Source organism: Hypomesus transpacificus, chromosome 1, assembly GCF_021917145.1.
Source record: "Hypomesus transpacificus isolate Combined female chromosome 1, fHypTra1, whole genome shotgun sequence".
NCBI lineage: Eukaryota > Metazoa > Chordata > Actinopteri > Osmeriformes > Osmeridae > Hypomesus > Hypomesus transpacificus.
The window spans coordinates 10,738,006-10,749,087 of NC_061060.1; the positions used below are offsets into that span (position 1 = coordinate 10,738,006).

The window sequence follows — 11,082 nt, forward strand, 5'->3', positions numbered from 1 at the left end:
GTGAACGGCAACTGCATAGCAGAGGTGCGCAAAACTTCTTTTGGCCAGTCGAGTTTCTCAGTTATTGGAACTCAAATGTGGAAGAATTTACCAACTATAATAAAAACACAAACTGAGTTTAAAACATTTAACAGACAACTGAAACACTGGCTGAAGGAAAACCAAAAATGTAATCATGACAACACACAATAGATAACACACATACATGCACACACAGCAAATATAGGTCACGCTCATCATATTGTTTCTTCTGTCTGCACAAGATTTTAATGTTATAGGAAGTATGTTTTAAGGTAGCATATATTTGTATAATTGTATACTGTAGGCCTATATATTGTTTAACTGTAAAATTGTATATTTTAGGTGACTTATATATTTTATTAGAATAGGTAGCCTGATCAGGGACTGAGGTTGCAAATTAGCTATCTAGCTACAAACCTTTTATGTATTCACATCTGCAAGTTGTGTCATGGCCTTGCCATGTCACGTTTGTAATAATGTGCACTGCTTTGTCCCTGCTAAATAAAATACAAAAAAATTAAGGGTAATGTGTGTTTAGATATAGTGACATGGAGGAGAAAGGGGAATAGGTGAGATTCTCTGCAGTGCTGAAGCATGTGATGACAGGTAAGGAGGGCTAAAATGTCCTACAAAGCAGAAATGGGGTGAGTGATAGCTGTCAATCATCCCTATGTGCTCCTTTGTTAAGAGAAATATTATTACTTTTGCTTTGCATAGTATAGTACTGACCTGTACACCTCATCTTAAATAACCAAATTAATTTTTAATGGGCATGGTTGCATTTGCCACAATTCTGGCCACGTGGGTGGCCGGAAATATGCACATTTTTTCCTTTTGGTCCATGTGTTTCATATGGCCCATGTATTCGGCATGTTAGGGGATGGGATTTAGATTACGACACCCTTTTTAAATAGAAGAGGAATATGCTTAACGCTGATTTGTCGGTCCTTCAGTGCATGCATATGTAATTACATTATTTAAATAACAAAAATAAATATCAATTTGCCGAAGTTATAGGCTGCTTACATGTCGTTTTCAGCAGCATGTAGTCGTTAGTAGGATAGGACTTTGGTGATTTTGACGGCAAAAAGTTCCACGCATTGCATTTATGGGGAAAAACCAAACTTGAAGTGAATTTATATGCCTTGATTTTCTATTTTCCCTTTCCCCTTATGGGTTTGAAACTTAAAAACAGCTACAGAACCAGTGATTTCTGTTGTTCTTTTTCCCTGTTTTTCCGTTCTGGTTTTAAAACAGAAAAACCAAAAAACAAGTTTGTTTTTCGGTTTTTCCGATTTGGTTTTTTAAACGGAAAAATGAAAGAACGAAGGGTACACGGATTGGGTTAATATGTAGCTCCAGTATTTCTAGCAAAGCATCAAACTGATCCAATGACATTCTGAGGTAAATTAAAAATTTCTCCTTGATAAGGAGATTAAACTTGAGGGGGTCACGTCCCCCCACTCTAAAGTCGTTTGGACCCCCCCACATTTGCGATCAAAATATTAGTGCATGACTGGTCTACTAGTCCAGCGATCTTTACATTGCTTCACAATCAAATCCGTTCCACTTTATCAGTAGGGAAAATACCCATAGTAATTCCACTCCACGTTTTCTAGACAAACAGCATCACGCACGCAGATTCAACTCCCATCAACGCATCGCACTTGCAGCTAGCATTTCAGACATGACTGTTCCACAGACGAGATGGACATAAGGAGGGTTTTTTCGAGGAAGAGGAAAGTAAGTCAAAGTTGCCAAGTTTTACCTTCAGTGGCCAAAGCACCCTTATGAGACATTCTCTGACTATAATAGCATTAGTTAAGTCACAAAGATCCTTCTGCAAACATTATGAGATAAGCAAACTATTTACCTACATCTAGCACTAAGCTAGGTAATACCAAACTTTATTTACCCATACAAGTGGAACAGCATTTGTTGATTTCTTAATCTGGGTCTGAAATATGTTGTGCTTTTGGCCGTGTTCAGACCTAGGCGTCTGTTTCAGGCAGAAAGAGATGACAAGGATGTTTTTTCCAAGTAGCTACAAAAGAAATTGCTGTTTTTTTTTTATTGCCATAACAACCGTGAGCTAATCTGCAGTTAACATCAGCTAACATGCTAGTTTTTCTAACGACTGAAAAAAAGAAGGAAAAAAAACATTATTTCAGAATTGTCTTCTAAATTAAACAAGGTTGCTCAACTTGTAATGTTGGCAATTCGCAGAATTTCATTGCTACATGTTAGTCTGTAACATGAAGCAATATGGTACGAGAGGCTGCGCGTCAGGCCTAACAACACAATTGAACACGTACTTTATTGACGAAAAAGTACTGCCTCTCGTGGACTTAATTGAATTTGCGATGTTTCATGAGGCACATGGCAATGTCCTTATGACATTATAATTGATTCCATGACAACAGCATACCATTCTACGAAATTTTACATACATGCCTTTTACAAGCTCACTGCAGATCGTTAACTTTTTGAAGGAGCCTACATTTCCAGTCAATTGTTTTATGAACTCACTAGATTATTATTATTCAACGACAGCCTGCAAATCAATCCACTCTCCCACCTCGAAATGAGTGAGTATATTAATATAATAATTATTATTAACTGCTGTAATATTTTTCAAATGCCTTCAAATATTGTACAACATCATCACATGTCACCACCATCTGATTTACACTGCCATGTCACATTTAGTATTTATACATTATTAGTAAACACGAGGCACACTTTTTACACATCATATAATAAGAATTACTTGAGAACCACAAAAACATGATCACTTCATGATGAATGTCAAGTCTGTCATTGCCCCGTCACCACCATCAGACAAAAATATGAATTATTTTGTGGTTTAGGTGTCTGATGGTGTTGAACTAAAGTGTCACGGTAAAAAACATTTTGATAAAAAGGGAAAGGTTGGGAGGTTGTGTCAAAGTGTAGCTAAGGAGCTCAGTAGATGTTAAATACATAGGCTTCTAATTTGTCTGAGCAAAGAGTTTTATTTAAATAAATATTGCCCCCTGTTGATTCCCACTTCTAATGTCAGGCACTGAACAAGTATATCGTATGGACGTGGATTGTAGGCTACCTCAACCCAGTCTCATCCCAACGCGTCAAATATTGACGCTTGGGCAGAGCCCTTTGGCGTCACTATACCGACGCCGGGGGACGCCTTTTTCGTCGTTTTTTGACGCCTAGGGACGCCCATTGCCTTCCACGTTAATATGTTCGGCTTTTCCCGTAGAAAATTGTGAACTATGGCGTCGTCTTTTGACGCATTAGGTCTCCCATAGATTTTGATGAGCGGCTTTCGGATTTTTACGAAACGTCACCATAATAAATCGGGTGATTTCGTAAAAATCCGGCCGATGTGCTTTCAACAGGATTTTTTTTGTTATATCCAAGACATAAACGTTATAAATGACATAAACCTTATTTAAGGACATAAAAGTTATTTATAAAATGGACTGATACCAAATAAACCGATCTAAAAAGGTAGGCCTATATGCATAAAAAAGAAAAGAAAAATAGAATCCATCGGGGGAGGAATATCATTTTATTTTAATCATAATTTTAAGCGCATGGAAGCAATCATGTCAAATGCACTGACAGCAAAACCTATAAATTATCCAAAATTATTGTAATTTTATTATTACACACAAGTCGCCTAAAAGTTTGACGCTCAATATCTGGCTGGAACTACTTCTTGTCACCCAAACCTCCGCTCTCTCGTACTGAAAAGGTAAGCTATTATCGATGAGGTAAACGTATATTTAAGATACTATCCTACTATACAGTTTTTTTTTAATTGTTTTTAGGTTGGTTTAATGTTATTATGTTTGACGTACATTGCCCGGTGCTTTGCATCACCAATATAAATTAATTGACTTTGTAAACTGCAAAAATAGGCTAATACACTGTGCTAGCTAGTTAGCTAGTCTAACGTTATGTCATGCAAGGTCATGAACCGGTGCACTTTCATTGGACTCAGACCAATGTTTATCTTTGCTGGCGTGGCGTTACATCTCATAGCTTGCTAGGTATGACATTTATTGTATTGTATTTTTTATCTTTTCTTACTTGCAGCTGAAGTCACGCATTTTCTGGAAACGATATCGATATCCTTATTACCTCACCATATTATTACCTCACCATATCCTTGCCTTACTGCCTATTTTAATAATTTGTCAGGACGTACCTGTGTATACCTGTGTCCACCTACCTCTGTCCACCTGTGTTACGCCCTCCACAGGCTCTGCCTGTCTTTCTGTTTGTCTTTCTGTTTGTCTGTGTTTGTGTGAATCTCCAGGCTCCAGTGATCCAGTCCACCCTACCTGCACAAGATCCACACCTGCGGTCCAGTTTACCAATAACTTGCGGTGACATACCCTGGTTTGCCCTCCACTCACCGCCAGATCGTTGTTTTTACAACCTGGTACCTACGTTCCTGGCCTCCTTGTACTTCCGAGTCTATTATCTACTATTTGTATTCAAAGTGTTCTAATATTGCACTTTCTTGTGTCCCAAAGAAACATCCCACTCACCCCAACTCTCATCTGCCTGCCTACGCGCTCTGCTTGCTACCTGCCTCGGTGTTTGTGAGACAAATATATACATTACTTCTTTCCATGTTCATGCCGAAGTTCATGCTTTACTACAATACCCATAAGCCATAGGAATGAAATGTAAGAATAATAATTATTTAATGTGTGTTACTCATATTCCTACTTGTAATGCTTATAACATGTCAATGTGTTTATGTTTGCAGAAAATGACCAAACCCAAAAGCAGGCCTTGCCCTCACTGCCAGGTCATGAATACTGTCAACCGCAAAACATGCCTTTCATGTTTTGCAAGCCTCTCACAAAAAAAGAGGATTAAGTCCAAGGAGGAGAGTTTGCATGTTGGTGACTGGGGGGAGAATGTGAAGAAGCACCGCAACGCAGGCAGAGTGATAGATTCAGCCCGCATATCTGTGAGTGAGAATGTGGAGGTCTTAGGTTACGGTTCCATTCAGATCCATACTGGTGGAACTTGATATCAATGCCAGTTTCATTGGTATCAGGCCATATCATTTAATCAATAGCAGCATCACATCTTATAGTCTTCCTGTAAGGACCCCTAGCTTTGTCAATTTGAAAAGAAGTATAGTAGATACTTTGAAAAGTAGGAAGAAGTATGATACCATTTCAAAAGTAGTTGATCAGATGGCAAGAGAGCTGATACAGAGGACAAAGCCTGATAACTTGTTAATGTCTGTTTTTTAGGTCAATAAGCTGCATGAACTGGACTTAAAGCCCCTGCTCTTCATGGGGAAAGAGAAGAGAGGGGGGGGGGTTTACAGCAGAGGTCATTGCAGGCATAGGCTTCATACCAGAGGGGCCTGTGAGGGAGATCATTAAAAAAATGACCACCCTTTATGAATACTATCTTAAATGTAAGAACACATATTTTGCATTGGGACATGCTTTTTTATAACTTTGCATTTAGTTTCTAAACACGTTATGTAACATAAAATATACTAATAGAATATTGTTGATGAGTAAATATTCCCCGATTAGACCCTGTTTCTGTTTAATTAACCTCATTTGTGGGGCTGTTATAGTTAGATTCAAGCTGGGAGCAGAGAACATATTGCTTCCCTCTACATTTACTTATTTGTCTTTATCTCTCAGACCACAATAGCCTCGTTGCCACAGCTGGTGAAGAAACAAGAGAAGAAACACCAGAAGCAACATCCCCTGCCTCCACTCAGGATCAAACCTTCACCCTTAACCTTGTCCCGGTCCCCCACCCACCTCCTATGACTTCCTCTCTCTCTTTATCTACTCTTCCTACTCCCTCTCTCTCTACTCCCTCTCTCTCTACATCTACTCTTCCTACTCCCTCTCTCTCTTCATCTACTCTTCCTACTCCCTCTCTCTCTTCATCTACTCTTCCTACTCCCTCTCTCTCTTCATCTACTCTTCCTACTCCCTCTCTCTCTTCATCTACTCTTCCTACTCCCTCTCTCTCTTCATCTACTCTTCCTACTCCCCCTCTATCTTCATCTACTCTTCCTACTCCCTCTCTCTCTTCATCTACTCTTCCTACTCCCTCTCTCTCTTCATCTACTCTTCCTACTCCCTCTCCCTCTTCACATCCTATGACTCCCTCTCTCTCTTCCCCTCCTCTTCCCTCCCACTCTTTCTGTTCTCCTGCTCTTCCCTCCCATTCTTTCTCCGCACCTCCTTCCCCCAGTCCCTTGCCCTCTTTACCTCCTTCACCAACCCTCTCTCTATGTTACCCATTTTCTACTTCTTCCCACATCTCTTCTCCTCAAGGTCTTCCCAAAAATCATTCCCCGGGAAAAAGAAAAAGAATTTAAGGTAAAGGTTGTCTTATGTAAGGGTCATATGCTTATGCATTATGAATAATCTTTTCTTGTAATGACCCCAAAAAAATCAGGCAAATCATCTTATTTGTTATTCCTCTGTTCATATATTTTCAGGCTGCAATTTCCTGTTTAAAAAGAGGGACGTTCAAAGCAGGTAAGCTCAGATGCATGCAATTGTGTTTCATTTAAATTATTTTTAGTGGGGGTTTAATTATTATTAAAGCTTTTTTGAGTTAGCTTGTCCATGAATCCATCTTGCCAGGCTTCAAGTTACATTTACATTAAATTTAGTCATTTAGCAGACACTCTTATCCAGAGCAATTTACAGCAAGTACAGGGACATTCCCCCTGAGGCAAGTAGGGTGAGGTGTCTTGCCCAAGGACACAACATAATTTTGCACAGCCAGGAGTCAAACCGGCAACCTTTTGGTTAATAGCCTGATTCCCTAACCGCTCAGCCATCTGACCTTAGGCCGTCTGAAGTAATGCACTTGTGGCCAAACGAATTATCATCCTACAGAGGAACTCCTGGCAGCTACAGGCCTTAGATAGAGAGTGATAGATAGGGGTGGGCCATATGGCCAAAATCTTCTATCACGGTATGAGTAATTTTATATCACGGTTACGGTATATATCATGGTATAGTAATTGTTCTGTAAATTCAGTTAAGAAATTTTACCAGTGCCACTAGTGTGGAGGAAAAAACAGTATTGCATGTACTACAAGACGTTACTGGCTATTATTTAAAGGCAACGACAGTACGAGCGTTCCGATTGGCGGATGCACAGTCATGCCATCCGCATGGTGACGTACTCACAGCTCAGAGTTTTACTAACCATATCTAACTTCGGTGTCGGCGTATCAACCTTGTTAAAGCTCGGTCGATACGTTAAAGCCTCAGTTTGATATTTCCCGGCATGTCCTCACTCTCAATTAGTCAGTAGTTAGCCTTCACTAGTCATCCTAAATCAAGAATGCTAGCAACGCCACCAGTGTAATTTTACAACAATAATTTTACAGCACGAGACATACAACTTGAGCAACAAATCAAATTGGTTACCTGCAGAATGGGTCATCAAATATATAATTAATTAGCATCGGCATGAATGTGTACTCCACATCAAAAATTCCGTCAGACCAACGCAAATCTGCATCAAGGTCAAACGAAAATAGCAAATCAAATAAAAGTTAAACTACAATTTTAAATATTGAAGGAATACGATTTATGCAATGGCTTATATACAATACAACAACCAGACATTTATTTGACGTGAAATACAAAAATATCACAAATTTGTAAAGACTTTAGATGCGAGCCCTTTTTGCCCAACCCAAAACATTTAAAAGTAGTCAAAAGTATACCGCGGTTGAAACGGTATAGCCAAAACTCTCCCGGTTTCTGCCGTCGCACGGTATATACCGTCATACCGCCCGGCCCTAATAGACAGATACAATCCCTTGCAATTTTAGGGGTAAAAGCGCCTGCCCTTTTCCTAACAGTTTCCAAGGATGACTTCCCCAGGTGGTTCTGTGCAACAAACTATCTGACTTGTCAGGTTAACATTTAGGCCCATCGAACTCTAAGAGACTGTACTCTTATCTTTTGGCTATATCTCATGTTCTTTCCTCCATCTGAAATGTAGCCAACAGCATTTTTCATCTCAAGCAACTTGTGAAAAGCCTATAGTTCCTGTTGTTAAAAGTTGAACATTTATCATTAAACATACATTGCCTCTGTGGAGAAACTATCACCAACTTGAATCAGAGAAATTAACTTCTACTCTACTAAAGAACTGCAGTATCCAATAATAATTCGTTATTCTTTGTGTTAATTATAGTCCTGTAACGGCCACAGATACCAGATTCATATTACTGTCCAAGCATTTGATTTGATTACTATTAGGATTTTAATTTTATTTAAGCCAATACGACAAAATGTGCTTCTCCAAACCCTTACTTACACAGTGTTAAAGGTCCCATGATATGAAAACTTCACTTTAGGAGGTTATTTAACATTAATATGAGTTCCCCTATCCTACCTATGGTCTAGCCTGGTCCTAACCAGACCCTCGTACATTTCATTTGTACAGAGGGTCTGGGATCTCTCCATTGACAAACGTTAACTTCCTTGAAGGCGGGTCCTCTGTTGAAGTGTAAAACAATTGGATCCGCCCAGAACCACTCTGATTTGCCATAACCAATCGCAAGCGTTCGCCTTAGCCAACTCCTTCACCACTACTGTAATGGAGCAAGCTGCCGTAGCTGGAAAATCAAACTTTTCCCGAACCCCGTGGGGAGGAGGGCCACAACATCATGGCCACCAACAAAACTCAGCAAGGAATGTTCTTGCTTCGGCTTTAACCTATATTCGGCAGCGTTGCCACAACCGCCGAATAGTTTCGCTCGCATCTTTCTCCGCCGCCATTACTGAACCACTCAAACAAGTGCACGACATTAACGTCATCGTTCTCAGCCACTCCCTCTGTTCGCTGATTGGACCTACAACAAATTTGTTTCTGGAAACCGACTTCAGAGCCGAGCTCCCAGACCTAGTACAGAAGCAAAATCCAAATTGAGCGGAAGTACGTAGGAGGGCAGAGCCAGGCTACCTATGGTCCCCCAGTGGCTAGAAATTGCGATATGTGTAAACCAAGCCCTGGATGTCCTGCTCCGCCTTTGAGAAAATTAAAGTTCAGATGGGCCCATCTGGAATTTTCCTCTTATGCGTTATAAGGGGGAAAGGTTACCTCCCCTTACTCTGCTTTGCCCGTCCAAACAATATGGCCCGCCAATGATAAAATTAGCTACGACTGTGCAGGCATGATATTGTTTTTTCCTCGAGAGACATCATGGCTTACAAACGACCGAAGCATGACAGTAAGCCCCGCCTCTCTCCTCCTCATAGCATTTAAAACTACAGATACAGGAATGGCACATCCTGAGGAAAGCTCATTGTGGGACTGCTCGTAGTGGCTGTAATTCTGCACGAAGGCTGAATTTCGGGAGGAGACTTCAGATACAGTATTAGGGGACCACTAAGGCCTATATAAAAGCATCCAAAAACAGCATGCCATGGGGACCTTTAACTTAAGTCACATAATCTCATGGTGAAATTGTAAAAACATAACATTGATCACTGTATTTCACTAACTTTTGATAAAGTAACCACTATGTTATCAAAATTGTATTTACTTAGTCTTACTCTTATTTTTATACATGTTTTATATTTAAATTGTTTTATTCTTAGATTTTAGTTCTAAGAAATAGTTAAACTTTTGCACTTTTACTTACTTTAAGATCCGTATGTTTATTGTTTGCCCCTCCCTGCCACCATAAATTCTGTGTTTGTTCACATACATAGTGAATAAACCATATTCTGATTCTGATGTGTATTTCTTTTCACAGTGTAAAAGAATGGGAGGATACCTGGAAGTCTGCTGTTAATATCTCTGTGCCTAGCTGCCTGGTTATTGTTTAAAGTGTTCCCAATTCTATATTTGTTATTGATATACACTGTAACATGTTATGAGCTTATTGTGATACTGTTACGGCCACAATCTTTTTCTCAGTTCAAGTTTTGTTTGTTATCCACTTACATTTACATTTAGTAATTTAGTCACTTCCTGGGTTCTAGGCATCGATTTATGGTTGCCTCCATAAAACTTAACTTATAACACGGATGAGTTGGTGACCAAGCTAACGTTTTCGGGTTTTTGTTTTAGATTCACTGTTAGGTAAGGGAGCGCGCTGGCTCCGCCTTCCCATTGCGGGGAGGGCCAGCGGCTCCCAGGTTTTGGTTTATTTTCACTAACTCAGTCTTGTTTTTCTGTTCAATAAACTTTGGTATTACTTTTATAAACATTGACTTTCATGGTTGGACTCACTTATGTTAGCCTACAAGCAACCGTCTGATCCTTTGCTTGGTGGAGGTAAGAGTAGACTACCTATGAAGAGAAAACTTAGATTAAAAGTTAGGCCATCACAAGCGGATGTAAATTTGTTATCTTATTAACACCACATTACATACAATGTTAAATGATGGATTCCTTGTGGCTGAATGTGAATAATCTGTACTGGGAGTGTGGCGCGATGACGTCACATTCAGAATAATCCATGCCTTAATAAAGGTGATGGCATGAAGATAGGCTATATGAATTATACATTATATATTCTATTTTTTTGCATGTTGACACGTGGTAAGACTTATACAAGTTTTTAAAGTAATTGAATAGGTCATTAAATAATGTGGGCTACACTTAACTAAAATGATAACCATAGCGAACTTACGTGGACTACAAATATGGCGCATATTAGCGGTAAAACATATTGGCGGGGTTGTGGGAAATGTAGTTCTTTTTTACTTTCAATTTAAAAACAAATTTTTTGAGAAGATCTTTGTCCTCAGTTACATTTAAATCACTTAATATGACAAATATACATTCATTGGTCTTTTATGAAAGACAAAATGTATCAGTACTCGAAAAGTCAACATTTAAATATCTTTATATGTAAACTTTACTTAACATTATTTGACATCATTATCTTCGAACATGGTTCCAGTATGATGTGAAGAGTGTCAGTATTGGTCTAAATACAAAATCCCAGGATGATCCTAGCTTCAGATAGGAAAGAAAATTGAATTGAATTTTAGGAAAAATTACCTTTTCTAG

At 39.2% G+C, this 11,082-nt stretch overlaps 2 long non-coding RNA genes across 2 annotated transcripts; both read left to right on the forward strand.

Annotated features, from left to right (window-relative positions):
* Nucleotides 1-4,471: 4,471 nt before the first annotated feature.
* LOC124466744 lies at nt 4,472-5,883 on the forward strand. Its single transcript, XR_006955984.1, has 4 exons — nt 4,472-4,634; nt 4,805-5,011; nt 5,304-5,473; nt 5,712-5,883. It is a non-coding gene; the product is annotated as an uncharacterized LOC124466744 (long non-coding RNA).
* A 373-nt stretch (nt 5,884-6,256) lies between these two features.
* On the forward strand, nt 6,257-10,277 carry LOC124466748. Its single transcript, XR_006955985.1, has 3 exons — nt 6,257-6,404; nt 6,527-6,566; nt 9,818-10,277. It is a non-coding gene; the product is annotated as an uncharacterized LOC124466748 (long non-coding RNA).
* The last annotated feature ends 805 nt before the right edge of the window (nt 10,278-11,082 follow it).